At 39.0% G+C, this 15466-nt stretch overlaps 1 long non-coding RNA gene across 1 annotated transcript; it reads right to left on the bottom strand.

The window, feature by feature from the left end:
• Window positions 1-298: 298 nt before the first annotated feature.
• LOC118556992 lies at window positions 299-847 on the bottom strand. The gene is made up of 2 exons (XR_004927529.1): window positions 468-847; window positions 299-388 (listed from the first exon to the last, which is right to left on the bottom strand). It is a non-coding gene; the product is annotated as an uncharacterized LOC118556992 (long non-coding RNA).
• Window positions 848-15466: the final 14619 nt, after the last annotated feature.

Here is a 15466-nt window from a genome sequence, read left to right as displayed (position 1 = left end):
TCCGGGGTAAGTGGGGGTGGTTCTGCAGCCGCAAGCTCGGGAGCAGAGCTAGAAAGCTCGGGAGCACGGGGTGGGTTAGCAGCGCGCAGTGTCTCAGTCAGCTGACTGAAATGAGCTGTCAGATTCTGCAGCTGTTCCTGGGTTGATCGGACCGCTTGCTCGAGAGTATGAAGCTGCTCCTGCTGGGCAGCGAACTGTCTTCCTAGTGATTCTGCTGGGACAGGGTGGCCAGATTGTTCTTCTGTCATGGTTTTTTTAATGTGTTTGGCCCACATGCAGAGATCACTTGGAGACAGAAGCAGGTTTAGAAGTTTATTGTTAAACGTGCAAGACAAGGAGCATCAACGTGGATTGTTTGAGGGGACTGTACGGAGGAAGCGAGTGAAATCTGCGGAAAAGAGGCAGAACGTTAGACGTCGGACAACTCTCACGCCTAAACGTCTTTACGGAGAGGTGGGAGGGCTTACCGCGTAGCGCAGGAACTGAGCCGGGGGGAGTGGCGTGGAAAGACGGGCACAGAGGCAGCCTCCCGCAGATGACTGAGAGGCAGGTGGGCGGTCCGGCGGAGCGGAGAGGGATCCGAGCAGCAGCGGCGTGAAGGTGATCCGTTGACAGCCAAGAGAACCAGATGGAGGAGCGGGTTCCAGAAGATCAATTTACGGGAGACCTGACTGACGACGTCAAGGCTTGGGAGAGCCACTTGGGACGGGACCCAAGGCGGAGGCAGACCTGGAGCACAGGAGACTTAGGTTAGACAGGGAGAAACGAGAGAGATGTCAGACGACAAAGGGCCACTGAGTTTTACCACTTTAGGTTAACAATCTGGCATCTCTCGGCTGTCTGAGCGCAGTTCTTATAGCACCGCCGCGTGCCGCTGAACGAGCCGCAGGTGTGTGTCTCCGCCCACCAGTCAACTCGAATCACCTGCCAGGAGGGGAGAGGGAAAAAGACTGCGCTGGCCGGGGAAAACACAGTGCAGTCTGCTGAGCCCTGACACTCTATAAAACTCAATCAAAGAGGAGAAAGCACAACGTAATCCCAGGTCACTCTGTGTGAGTCTTTCACAGCAATCAGAGAGATTATATTTTTCAAACACTGATCGAGAATCAGCTTATTTTACCAGGAGAGGTAAAATAAGAAGCCATAGAAGTGAATCAAGTCCTTTGATAGCGCTCTCGTACATCTGTTTGATGAAAATAAAGCATGTGTCTTCACATCTTTTATGTTTGCACAACAAAAAAACTCAAAAGGTAGCACATGTAAGGTAACTAATATGTTTGTTTCACCACATATTACATGTGAAAAAAGAGAGGAAAAAGAAAAGTCTGAAAAATCGGGCAAGCATTGGTGCACAGATGTTTCTACAACTTTTTTGGAGTCCACCCGTCATAAATTCAATAGACTGAATACAATTTGGAGTAGAACAAACTTGTCTATACAAGGTCTCACAGTTGGCAGTGGATATCAGAAACCAAACAGTGAAGTCAAAGGAATTATCAAGACCAGATTGTGTCAATGCACAAATCTGCTGATGGATAGAAAAAGTTTGGGCAGCACTAAACCCAACCTAACCCAAAAAAGCCCAGTGGTTTTCATTATTTGTAAAACTGAGGAGTTTGGACCGGCCACCTTCCCTGGTTCTGGCTGCCTGACTAAACTGAGTATTTAGGGAAGTAGAGCCAAGGGTCAGAGAGGTGAACAAGAACTCAGTGAACAAGCGCTAGAGCTAGTTTTAACTTGTAGAGATATAACAAGGTCAACCACTGCCGACACACTCCACCAATCAGGCCAGATGAACATGGTAGAGGGTTTCAATATTGTAGAAACACAACCCTGAGATTGTTCGATCAGGAGAAGCAATATTCTCTGATCTGATGAAGCCGAACAACAAAGTTTTGGCCTCAACTCAAAGCACCATAACAGCTGATAAACAGCCAGTGCTCATGAGATGACTAACACCGTCCTTAACGTGAAGTACGGTGGTGGAAGCATCACACCAGGGGGTTCAGCATCACACATGTGTATCTGTGGTACACAGAGATAACCTGCTCCAGAGTGATCTGGAACTCAGACAATGGTTTGTCTTGCAATATGAAAATGAGCAGAAGAATTAAGCCAGGAAAAGGAATTTGACAATTCAGCAGCAATCTGTGAATGTAAATGAGTGCTTCAACCAGAGGTCAAACTTAAATATTGCTGAATATATCTGCAAAAAAATAGAAATTGCTGTCTACTGACATTAGCCCTCAAACCTTATCGAGCTTAAGACGATCTGCAGAAAATAATAGTATCCCCATAATCAAGAAGACTTGAGGATGTGGCAAAATTGAGCCATTACTGTGAATACCTATTTTTTTCATAATCCCCAGCAAGTAATCAGGGCAACCTTTTTTTTTAGTGTTTACATAAAGTAATGCATTTCCAAAATGACTAAAACATTGTGAATACCTTCTGGCAGCATTATATGCTTAGTCTAGTTGCACTGCTGAAAAACAAAACTCTGCCTTTACTCTAACCACCTTGTTCTGACATATGTGTCTTTTCGCTTACCTCCTTGTTGTCCTCTCTTGCAAAAATACCCATTTCCCTTCCACGAATCCCTCCTGGATTAGTCCATTGCCACCTGGTCCTCATCCCTCTGTTAATCTCATCACCACTCCTCTGTGTATTCCCCTGAAATTGCTGTCAGAACTTCCCTATGTTCTGGGTGGTGCTTGGTGACACTTATGTCTGTTCCTTAGTGCCATCCTGGACCCCATTCCCGAACCCTGAAAAAATATTTACTTACCTGTGTTAGCAAACCATTTAAACCTTCTTAGCTTTCCCTAGTTGTTGCCTGTACAAGAGTCTTACAGAGCGCATACATGACAGTTCATGCTGACGAAAACGATACCCACAGGTGTTCACATGCGGCATGATGTTGCCACCATCTTGTTTCATCATGGGGATGGTGTGGCCTGGCGTCAGCATTGTCAATGTAAACAAAAACGATTGCATTCTTACATAAAGACCAGATTTGCTGAGTGCATGACTAATATTGGTCATTTTGACAAATTTTCCCACCTGAGTTTTTGCTCTCTACAGCTTCTCCAGAGTTAGCATGGGGCTCTGGATGCTTCTCTGATTAATGCTGCCATTGCCCACTCTGTCGGATTAAATAGATACTGTATCCATGACTGAGCTGATGCATACTTTTTCCATTTTCACATAATGGATTAAACAGTTCTCTGTGAGATGTCCAAGGATTCGTATTTTCTTTTTTAACTTCATCTTTATTTAAATTTTCCCACACAATATTCCAGACTTGTCTGGCGTTTCCTTTGCATTCATGAAGATGTGTGTACACTAACTCTACCCTACAAACCCCAAAGGCCTTCACAGAACAGCTGTGTTATACTGAGATTAGATTAATCACATTGGGACTCCATTTATAAACCAGATATGTTCTGAAGGCAGTTTTTTTTAGGAATACTGGGGTGCTGAATGCAAATGTTCACCACACATTTTAAAACATTTTTTTCAGTAATCAGTAATAATTTTGAACATCATGAATATTTTCTTTCCACTTCATCGCTATGCACTACTTTGTGTTGATGTTTCATCTCATAAGGTTTATAGCGCATTATTTGTTTTACAATTAGTAATTCAAAGAACAGGAAAAAATAGCCCAGGGCAAGAAACCAACAGATATATCTCAGAGTACAGCTGAAGCATTTAAAGTTTAGCTGCTAACTATCATGGATGTGTCTGCTTCTCACAGACCCACTTCTGAATAGTAAGAAATTTCAAATTAATCGTTACCTTGTCAAAAAAGGTCTGAATCATCTTTCTGTCAGATGCAGCAGACTGGACATGCTGTTTAAATTAACTGATCTCAGACTATCCGGCTGAGAGATGCAATAAATTATGCAACTGAAAAAAACAAACAATACTCAAGTGGATAACAGCTGGACCATAGTGTGTTACACACAAACTATTAGTAAACCAGATATAAGACGTGTTATATACCCACCGACACACGCACACACTCAGACAACAGACAACTTTGCTGGACTGGAATTAAATATATGTTTTGTGCTAATAGCTAAACAGTGCTTAACAAGGAGATATAAAGTCGGGATTCCCAGTCTGTTTAGACGGGTTCTAATAACGGTACTAGACAGGATCGCAGGATGTAGCCTAACCACTAACCACTACAGGTGATCGGAATCTACAAAGGCACAAATGACATGACCAGCGGGTGTCTTTGTTTGATTAGCATTTTACAAGAAGCATTTGATAACATGTGATGTTGGGGGAAATGGCAGAGTTCATCTTGTTGCGAGTACGTGATAGGTAGGTTCAAAATCAACCTAGACATGCACTTTATGTCCAGAACAACAGATCTATGTAGTTGCTTGATAGCCCACAATGACACCAGGAGATATTTTTTTATCACCTCAAACCTAATTATGTTGCTAAGTGTCCGGCTCTGACAAAGCGGCATTTATGAATAAAATTACATTTCTTCAATTCGGTTCTTATGTAGTTTGTTAAATGCAAGGTAAGATATTTTGGACAAACTAAAATGTTTTTTTTTTTCTTTCTGACTAGATAGTAAAGTTTTATTATGACCAGTAATAATTTTGCTGTGATCAAACATAGCGTCAAACTCTCTGGATAGAGACTGATGACTGAGGGTGAAGGGAAGACAGAAATATCGGGCCCAGACAGAATGTGACAAATGTTACCTCAAGACCTGAGGACTGAGAATTAACTGTTTAATCAGAGAGATACCCATCATAAAATCTCATGGTAGACAAGGAGGACGAAGAAAACAAGTGGAAGGAAATTAAAGACTGGAGGATATACATTTTTGGTTGTTAAAGAGGTGTCTTTGTGAGAAGGATGCTTCTGATATTTATTATTAGATGGAAAATAATGGGATACTAATATTATATCAGATTTTTGTTTATTTGTTCCATAAGCCTTGAGAAGTGAGCTATGATTGATAAAGGTTCATTTTCAAATACAGAAGATCTCAGTTGGCAACTTTCGGGATAAGAGTTTTGACCCTTGTAGTAAGGACAAAGCTTTACTGTGTGAAAAATGATCTCTGGTGTATTTTGTCAGACAGAATAAGTGCCAGAATAAGTGCCAGCAACCACCAGTTCTTGAAACTGCAATAGCATCAAACTTTCTAAACTTAGTTTCAAAGTCCTTGGAGAAACCAAACTGTATACAAGGACCCACCTGTTCTATTTCTGCTCAAATGCCTCACATTCAAAAGCGCTCCAAATACACCCTATATTCTGCTATGGCCCATTTTGTCTCCTCACATCATCCCAATCCATCGGTTCAGCTAGACTGCCCTCTTCAAACTCTTAATTATGTCCCTAATGCAGGGGCACCACCCAGAGCTTGCCCGGACCACATGGTGAAAGACGGCACACAGCTGGATTACAGCAGGCATCCCTGACTTTTTTTTTTCTCCTTCAGTAGAAATTATACTCCCTGGGAGAGATTTTCAGGCCTTTGAAGGCTGTTTTACTTCAAGAGGACCTAAAAACAGCTGTGGGCTTGTAGCAGTTTTCTTTTCTTTTGCTCAATAAAGCCACAACTGTTGCATGTACTTGCTGTGATTACAGCCCATGTAAAACAACATTACAGTTGCATAGTATAGTATTGTTTGATCTTAAAGTACTATAACTACAAAGGTTCTGACAAATGTTACTAGGATGCCATGTTTACAATTCTTTAATTTATCAGATCTTCAATGTTAATCTTGTATCTAAAGGAAAGTAGAGAAGACTTAGCATATCATTGTTTTTAGAGGCCATACAGTCCACCAGCTGAGAGTTGGATGGCAATAGTAAGAAGAAAGTGCACATACGGAGACAATTCACAACTCTAATACTTTAATAGATTCTAACAAGGCAGATGTTCAGATTCAGAACTGAGGTCATTGTTTTCTCCTCATGTGATGATTTCATGCATTCAGCTTTTTTTATTAATACTTATTAGTCTTGAAGCAATCATATTTATTATACCCTTTTTTGTACTTTAACACTGCCTACTGTTATGTGGTTGAAAAGGTTTACTTATACCATGAAGGTTTGGAGTTGAAACTCGATTTTATCTTCCTAATGTGAGGCGGATGCAAAAAGCTAACAGTAAAAATCAGCCTCTAAACTTTCAGTCCCATCCACGTTTCTTCAAGAGCTGTAAATGAATAAAAGTCCAAACAGCGAACGTTTGCATCTCACAGAAAATCCTTTGAATACGAGTCTCCTTATTATGACATGGGACATATCAGTTTCATTGGCAAAGTAAACAAATGATATTGAGATATTAGATCAGCCTGTGCTATTGCTGACAAAAGTTATTTTCAGACACATTAACCATCTTGATATTACTGTAGTTATTTGCAGTTAAACTGAAAATAAGGAAGAAATTAAATTACAGATTAATGGCTGGAAAGAAACAAAATTGGGTCTTGTCTTTTATGCATACTTCCAGAAAGAATAAGTTAAATAATACCCGGATTGTTTATTTACCTTATGCCCCCCATTAGTTACATGATAAACAAGCCAATACTGAAGCTCTGCAAAAGTTTTACAAACCTAAATTGTTGTTTTTCTTACTAAAGATCTTATCTATAGAACTTGCGCTTTGAATTTCTGTTACAGTCTTGGTACAAGAAGACAGCATTAAAATTTGGAAATTAAGTGAAATCACTTGTTTCACTGTGTTTGCTTCAGTTTTACCTTATAATTAATTAGAGCTCAAATCAATATGTAACTGTTTTTAGTTTATAACAAACTGTAAAAGTCTGGGACTGTGAGAGGATGTTAGAAAAAAAATGTCTGAGTGTATGTCAATATTTTGCAGAAAATGTAGATGCAAAAATACAAACATGTAAATACAAAATGTGTTTGTGCTAAATGGGCTTATTTGGTTTGGGAGCAACCCCTGCTCTGTTGTTTTTCCAAGAACACTAGGAAGTGACAGTTCAGAATGACTTAAATATAAAAGCTAATTCATTTTACCCCATCTGCCGACAAGCTCAGTTTGAGTAAATAAAGCACTAACCTGCAGAAACATGCAAGTGGCTTGACATCCTGTGTAATCAATCACAGCAAAGCACTCAATCTGCAGAGATTACTTTTTGTTCAGTTCCTGCAAATGTGGTATGCATAGGTGGGTTTTTGTTCATCCTTCATTTTACTACTAAAAATCCTGAAACCTTGCTTAAGTCTTAGCAGAGGCTTTGCAACCTCAACAACTGCATGTGAAAACAGCACTATTAGGCCAAAATTAAGTTATTGCAGCCCCACCAATTAGTAACCTAATGAAAGTTATGAATTAATGACTCACACTGATTACCTTACAACCAGGAATAAGTCTTTTGCTTCACAGTTGACATGTAATCAAGACCACCAATGAGATACAATCCATGGATGTCGGCTATAGACCAGAGCGCCTTCTTCCACATTCCCTGTGTTCTCTACATGGCTTGTTGCAGACTGCAAATTGGATTTTTTATGGGTTTCTTGAATGATAGCTTCTTTTTTCCACTTCTGTTTTCTCTTCAATAAAGGCCAGATTTGTAGTGTGCAAAACTTACAATTGTCCCATTAACAGATGGATATTTAGTGGATATTTTCTGCTCTTTCAGTTCCCAGGGGCCTCTTGGGTGCTTGTCAATTTAGGTGAACAGCTATGTCTTGGATGTTGGTTTACACAGTCCTTGTGAGATGTTCAAAGCTTGGTATGTTTCCTGATGTTATTCTGCTTTAATCTTCTTCACAACTTTAATCTTGACTAATCTGGTGCTAGTTGGTCCTCATTAAACTTAGACTTCATTATAGTGGGGGGATTTCCACATTTATGTGGGCCCTGAATGTGATAACCTTAATGTAACCTTTAAAACTATTCTAGATTCAATTGGTTTTGCTCAAAATGTGCATAAACTGACGCATTCTTGCCTTCATACTTTGGACCCCGTGCTGACAAATGGCATTGATTGTGAAGAATTAACAGCATTAGAATTAACATTCCTCCCAACCCTGTCCTATCTGACCATTTTTTAATAACCTTTGAGTTCAATTTAACTAAGTTCTCCACCTCCCAAAGAAGGTTTCTTTAACCTTATCAGGTAATGCTATATCAAACAATAAAGGGTCTGTCCCTCTTTTAATTTCCTCAGTATCACAGAAATTCCCAGCAGATGCTAGCAATGTTATTTCATCCTCTTCACAATATTATGATTTTATTGATGGTGTCACTTCCTTGTTGCGTTTTGCATTAGACAACGTAGGCCCCTTGAAAAATAAGGTAATTATTCCCAGGTAGCTGGCTCCCTGGTTTAATTTAGAGTTGCATTATTTGTAGCACAACGTTAGAAGATTGGAGAGACAATGGCACTCTACACATCTAGAGGAATCCTACCTAATCTGGAAAAACAGTCTACTGTTGTATAAAAAAGACCCTTTGCTCTTTCAGGAGGAGTGAATGCTGCTTGTCAAGACTCAATGCAATCTGCTGGGTTTCCTTGGATGGGAAACTTTTTGACCAATCTGTCTGGATAATTTGATTGAATTTGACTCTGTTAAGTTCCTTGAGATGACATGTGTTGTGAATTGCTGCTATATAAATAAAATGTAATTGACTGAAACTGTTTCTCTGATGTTCATTAATAAATCTCTGAGGTCTTCACAGAAGGTTGGGGGTTGTAATAGGGCAAAATATGGATATGTTCAATGGTTATGCATTCTATATTATTAAGACATTGCACAAACAGTCTTGAATTAAAGAGGCAACCAAATTGTGCTATTTAAGGGTAGCAGTTTAGTTCTTACAATGATGTGATCAGCCACACACTCTTTGTAAATGCCTCATAAGATACTGTTTAAAGGCTACAATATTTCTGTGGCACAGCAGTGAGTGCACGCTCCGCTGAGATAGAGGACATGCCCTAGCAGTTTACTGACTCTGTGGAAGGAGAGAGTCACATGAAAAGGAGCTCTATGAATGAGGCTGATAGCTACTGCCTGTGGAGCAGACCAGGAAATGTGACAGAAAAAAAGATTTTTGCTGCTGCCTGCTAAGAAGAGTGAACCTTTATACTGTATTGGTAACACATGTGCACCTAAGGCCCAGAATAAGTCTCTTAAAGCGGGCATTTTGAAAGAAGTGGGATTTTGTATTCTGTTCTATGTGTTTTATTTTCCCCCAGGCTTTTGTTTGGATGGTCTCTCATTGATCTGAGGAGGGTTAAAATGAGAATACTTAGAATCAACACTAATTTTCTTTGAGGTAGTGAACTGTGAATCTTACTAAACCATTTCTGCATATACGCCTAGTTGGCAGACACCTTCTCTCAAACAGAAATGCACTGAGTTTCTCAACAGTTTTCCATGCTGTTGTAAACATTTTAACCTGTCATAATCCTCCACATAAAAGAGCTTGTTATATGCACATGCACACACATAAATCCACACTCAGGCTAATAGCTACTTGAGGGCCACCCACCTCAGGTCACAGTAGGCTCTCTATCCCTCTGGTTGATTCATTTCTTTCTTCACTAACCCAGCTAATTTTAACACAACCTTTAATGAACCTTTCCTGCCTGGAAACTTGCCAGATTGGGATAAAAATAGACTATACTCCCACTGCTGAAGTTTACCTGTAAGGGAGTCGGGCAGAAATTTTCAGAATCTCGGCCACATACGTACCAGAAGGCTTACTATATAACTGCCCTTTGCAGGTGGTGAACATGCAGCTCTTTACCTTCAGCTCATGTTTACTGAAAGCATTTGTTCTGTTCTATTAAACGAGGAAATAGACCCAAATCCCACAAAGCCATCATGATGCTTTGCTTTACGACAACATTGGAAGCTTTCAAAAGGCCAATTAATGAAATATTCAGGCCACGGTTGAACATTTTTAATGTGTTTTTTTTCTAGTTTATGTGCAGAGTGAGCTCTTTAAAATCAAGCTGCAGGGCCAGAAGGGAATTCATGCAAATCCTGAAGCGTAAGAGACGCTCATTCTGTGCTCTGTAACTTATGTAGCATATAATTACAAAGCCATCTCACATCGGAACATCCCAACAGCCTTGAAGTTAAACTTTTATCAACTTAGGCTATCATTTAAGATGCCTCTCAGCAACAGTGTGCCCAGACAGGAGTACATTCCTGCCTCCTCAGACATATGCTAAAACGGAGTGTTGAAGGTCTGGTTGCAATATTGCAGCTTTCTGTCTCATTCTGTTGAATGAAGCTGCTTCCTATTATAAACACCTGCAGTCCGCACCGAGCACACTTCACTGAATGGCAAGTGATTTTTACTCTGTTGAAGAGAAGTTTCAGAGTGTTCCTAAAGGAATGATATATTGACCAATAGAAGAATGTGGAAATTGGCCCAGAAATTAGCAGCTCTGGCAAGTAAGTCTGTCCACAGGACAACAGTTAATTGTTTATTCCACAAATCTGGCCTTTATTGAACCGTTGCAAAAAATAAGCCTGTATTGAAAGAAATGCACAATCTATGTCACTCATACTATGCTAAAATCCATGCAGGGGTCAAACATCTAAAGGAAAGTGCTCTGGTCTGATTAGAGCACAAATGTAAAATATGGCGATGGCAGCATTATTCTGTCGTATTTCTTTCCCTCTGTGTGGACAGGGAAACCGGTCAGAGTTCATTAAAAGTGTACATATGCAAAAAAAAAAAAAAAGAAAGAAAGAAAATGGCAAACGTTAAAAAAATGATGCGCAGCATGCACTGTTCCTTTATAGATCCCAGCTGTACCTGAACGTTTGTGTACCAGGTTCCGCCTCATGTTCGGCCCTCTACACGCCCAGATTCAACCATAAATGGCCAATGCAAAGCACCTCATGAATGTTATTATGGATTAAAAATGGGTCAGCTGGTCTTTTTTTTCATGGTGTAATGGCAAAAAGCAAAGAAACTGTCTGTGAAATATTTCACAGAGAGGAGTTTATTAAATGTGTAAATTAGAGGTAAAAGTTCAGATGTTGACTACATTAAAAGAACCTTTTAAAAAGTGACTTAATTGCCGTTTTAAGTTGGAGGAAAGCCTCGTGGAGCTGCGCTCCATGCTGAGATTCCTCTGAGGCTGTGAGACCAGGGGAAATAAGAGGTTTCCTTCCCTGAGCGCTGTATGCCATCCAAGTGGTATTAAAGCACACCTTCACTGCACCCTGGGGTTCGGAGAGCAGGTTGAGACCCGGCACCTGGGGGGTGTAGCCACTGTCAGCTGTAGGTTATAGCAGAATGCAATGCTTACAGTCAAAAGCAGCTTATTAGCTAGTCATCATCACTGGCCCGGAAATCTTTGATCCCTGAAACCTGTAAAGGTCTTCCAGCAGAGCCAAAGCATCCGCCGCGCAGCATTTTGCACGAGTGTGTTGGACTGTTTACAGCAATTAAAGTAATTGCCTCACACATTGTCACAATTTATCTGTCAATCTATTGGACACATCACTCTGGTAATCATCGGGGAGAGGAAAGTGATGGTAGAAGACCCCAATAAAATGTTTTGAAGACTTTTATTTAACATTTAGGTTGTCTTATGAGCATTTTTTTTATTATTTATATGAAAGACCCTTATGTATTATGGCTCACTAGCGCAAGCATGAATAACACAGCAGTTTAGAACACTTATGATGAATTTGATCTATGGTTAAAGTCCGATATGGAGTGAAATTAAACGTCTGAGAGGTACTATCACACAGTTTGGCAGCAATTCATCAATTTACCATCCGTGTCGCCAATTTCCCCCATCTTTAAAATGAGTGTATGCATGAGTCAGAACTGCTGTGAGGACCACACATTTTCCCGTCAAGTTTTATTTTATAGATCCCAACTTTTGTGAAAAAAGTTAGGTACGCAAGTTTCAGGCCCCATTTTGTGCGTACGTAAGCGTTATAAATGAGACCCCAGACCTTAATTCAATTAGGAATTTGTGTCAAGACTTGAAAATCAATATTGACAGACACCAATCATTAAATCTGACTGAGTCTGAGCATGTTGTGCAAAGAAGAATGAGCAAAACGGGGAGAGACATAGCTCAACAGACCTGGGGCCTCATTTATAAAGCTTAGAATAAATGCTCTCAACACTTTAAAATATTTATAAAACAGAAAGAAAATGGATAAGTCATAAATCACAATAAAATACATATAAAATTGTGGCTGAAATGTGATTAAGTGTGAAAGGGTTCTAGGTGTTAAATAGTTTGTTAAGGCACTGTACACAAAGCTTCAGAAGGTTACACAACATTCACCATCTAGTGATGATAAACATCAAGAATAATTCTGTCCTGCTTGTAGAATGATTTCAAGTTCTTGTCAGTGATTCAGAAGTCGAACATTAGTAAACGAAATAATTAATGTAACGATACAAACACGTACTGGAAGGGTCTTCCAAACCCTTGCTATCTTTAAGTATTTAGAAACAATTGTTACGGTCTCACCAACAAGTTAAGTCTCAAAGAACGCATGTTGTGCAGCTTTTTGATTTAGTCCAATACGTTTCTGAAAATTTTATAACTGGAAAAACAATGAAAGGAAACAGTCCTTAAAACAACTTGTGCGTGACAAAATGCATTAGAACAATAAAATCGTACCCTACCTGCCAGGCAACACAAGGCTTATGTCAGTAATAAAACTCCTCAATGATTTATAGATGATATCTATAAATTCTTGTATAGGTTATGTAGTACTTACGTCAGATTACTTGCTATTATTATTTTGCAGTGCATATTATGCAACATATGTTACAATGACTAAAAGTACATGAACTGGGATATATTGTGCACAAATGAATCCTAAAATTCAACCTGATGATGATTCTCATATTCTAGATCATGACCAATGGTGAAATTATATTATTGTTAATAGCTATATACTGTATATAGCAGTGAAGCATTAATCAGACGGAAGAACCATGTCTCTCTAAAAGAAACTACGTAATGGTATAGAAGTTTTTAAGCAAAAGTTGTCTTGGGCCTCTTTATATTACCTTAAATTAGGTATGGTTACAGAAAAAAACAGAATAAAAGGGGTTTCTCCCACCATGCAAACTAAACTTCTAAACGTACCTAGCGAAGAATATGAGGATTATTCCCTCTTTCTAAATAGAGTGGCAGCCAAAAATAATGTTGGTGAGAAGTTTGGTTGTATTAGAGGCAGGGCTAGGTGAGTGTGGAGAAAGAGCTCTTTATGCTCTCCTCTGTGCAGTATGTGAACGGTAACAAACAGGAGCCGGTCGGTAGCTGAGAGAAAAAGTGATCAAGTGTTCATGTTAAAATTATATTTCCCTGTCCGTAGGGATGTTGCATACATATTTTCCGTCTTCAATAAAAGTTGTGATTTAAAAAAAACCCCTGAATATTCTATTTTTGCAGGACACAAGTCCTGTTTTTTAACTATTTTGGGCCAGTAGTGTTTCAATCTGATGACACACAATTTTGCTATATAGACAGTTATTATGATTTGAATATATATGAGTATATGGAGAGGAAAAAACATGATAACCTAAGTATAGTTTTCAGGAGAAGTATAAGTTTTGCATGGTTGTAGTGTTAAGGATTGCAAACCCACATGCTAGTCATTAATCATGTTTTTTTTCTTGATAACATTTTAGCTTTCAAAGAAGAAAAATGAAGCTGATATTACTCATAGGGACTCATAGACAAGGCCCTGGGCCGTAATAGCTCTAAGTGCAAAAATTTCAAAAACAAAAACACACCTTTAGGAAGTTGTTTAACAGTAGTGAATGAAACCCTACTGTACGGAAAGGGTACTCCATCTTATGTTGAATAAGGTTTTAGTCAAATTAGGTTTTAATTAACTTCCAAAAATACCAATAATTCTTCTCTTCCAACTTTTCATCGGTGCGTCTTTCATGTCAACTGAGCTCCTTTTCTTTTGGACGTGCATTATACTATTAATTGGAAAAGACTTTACAGAGCAAATGTTTAAAATTACCCAGAGTTTCATTTATTTTGCCAGTTTTTCAGACTTTAATAAGATCTTCTGAAGTTTTTCTTGGAAATCTTTCTTTTTCATTAATTCAGTTAAATTATTTTTAAAACAAGAACAAGTTGAAAAGGTTTAAATTTTATCTTTTGTTGAATGTTTTTGTTATAAATTGGTTTCTACCACATGTTTTTGTTGCCATCAACAACCTCTTTTGGATTAATTCAATAAAGAAAACTGGTAAAGTTAATTTAAATAGGTTGACTCTCTGGCACAGGGTAAGCATCATTGCAGTAACTCAATGCTTGCTTGCTTTATGCATTCCAAACCAAGTGTTGTTGTGTTTTTTTTTTTGGTTTTGGATGAACTTCCTATTGGAGTTTGCGTGTTATCCTCTTGCATTGGTTGGTTCTGTCAGGGTTCTCTGTCTTCCACCTAAAGTTCCAAGATATGCACATTAGGTCATTTACTCTCTAAATTGCCCTTAGAGCCGTTATGAGGCTACCATCTGCTGCAGCCAGACTGGCATCTTTCAGTTTTATCCCTTAGTACTGGCTGACCACTCAGAAACTGAAAGAAGTTGTTCAATGTAAAATCTTGTGGTCTTGTGAGTTAATGCATTCTTAATACCAAAGTACAAAGCATAACATGTGCTAAGACCAAGCCAATGTTGTCATGACTGTGTACCTGTCATATAGTTCCAAATAATTGAATTGTAAAAATAACTTTTAACAATTAGACTTGCAAGTATTTGGTTCTTGATGACAGAAACCCAACATTTGGAGAAGTGACCCCTGCCTTATGAACTATGGACAGATAGGATGTAGCGTGAAAGCCGTTCTGCCCAGGCATAAATCAGGACCAGAGAAGTAGCTCTGCTGTTTGCCACAGGGCATCTAGGAGCAGCATCTGATCCTGTTTGGCTGGAAATGGGATGAGTGTGGTTGGCTGGCTGCTGGCTGGGAAGGATGAGCTGGCTGAATGACGGAGGCTGGCCAGCATCCATGCCTTGTCAGGAATGAGCCAGGGGATGTTAGATTATTTTTATTGAAAGGCTTTAAGGAATCCTGAAATGAAGAAATTAAAGCTGTAAAATATTTTTTACTTATAATGTATTCCCAACTCAAAAAAGTACAATCCCTGAAGTTGGTAAATTGATATTATTTCCTTTTTATTTTTCCTGCCATTTATCAGACTATGCAGGATTAAATATCTACATTAAGTCTTCTGTAGTGTTGTTTGTCCAACATGACATTTATTGACACAGTTTCTTTATATTTACAGACACAGACAATGAGGAAAATCAGTACAATATAACATCACTAGAAATTATTTCTTAATATCCAACCATTCGTCTAGGTATATTTATTCTGTGTGGGAATAACATTCCACACTCAGAAATTATAGTTTCAGTAAAATAATGTATGTCACCAGACATTAGTACTTTGCAAAACACCCTTTTGCCAAAATGGCCAGGC

The sequence above is a fragment of the Fundulus heteroclitus genome, chromosome 21 (assembly GCF_011125445.2).
Source record: "Fundulus heteroclitus isolate FHET01 chromosome 21, MU-UCD_Fhet_4.1, whole genome shotgun sequence".
Taxonomy (NCBI): domain Eukaryota; kingdom Metazoa; phylum Chordata; class Actinopteri; order Cyprinodontiformes; family Fundulidae; genus Fundulus; species Fundulus heteroclitus.
The sequence above is the reverse complement of the archived record's forward strand: the minus strand, read 5'-3'. Positions and strand labels throughout refer to the sequence as shown.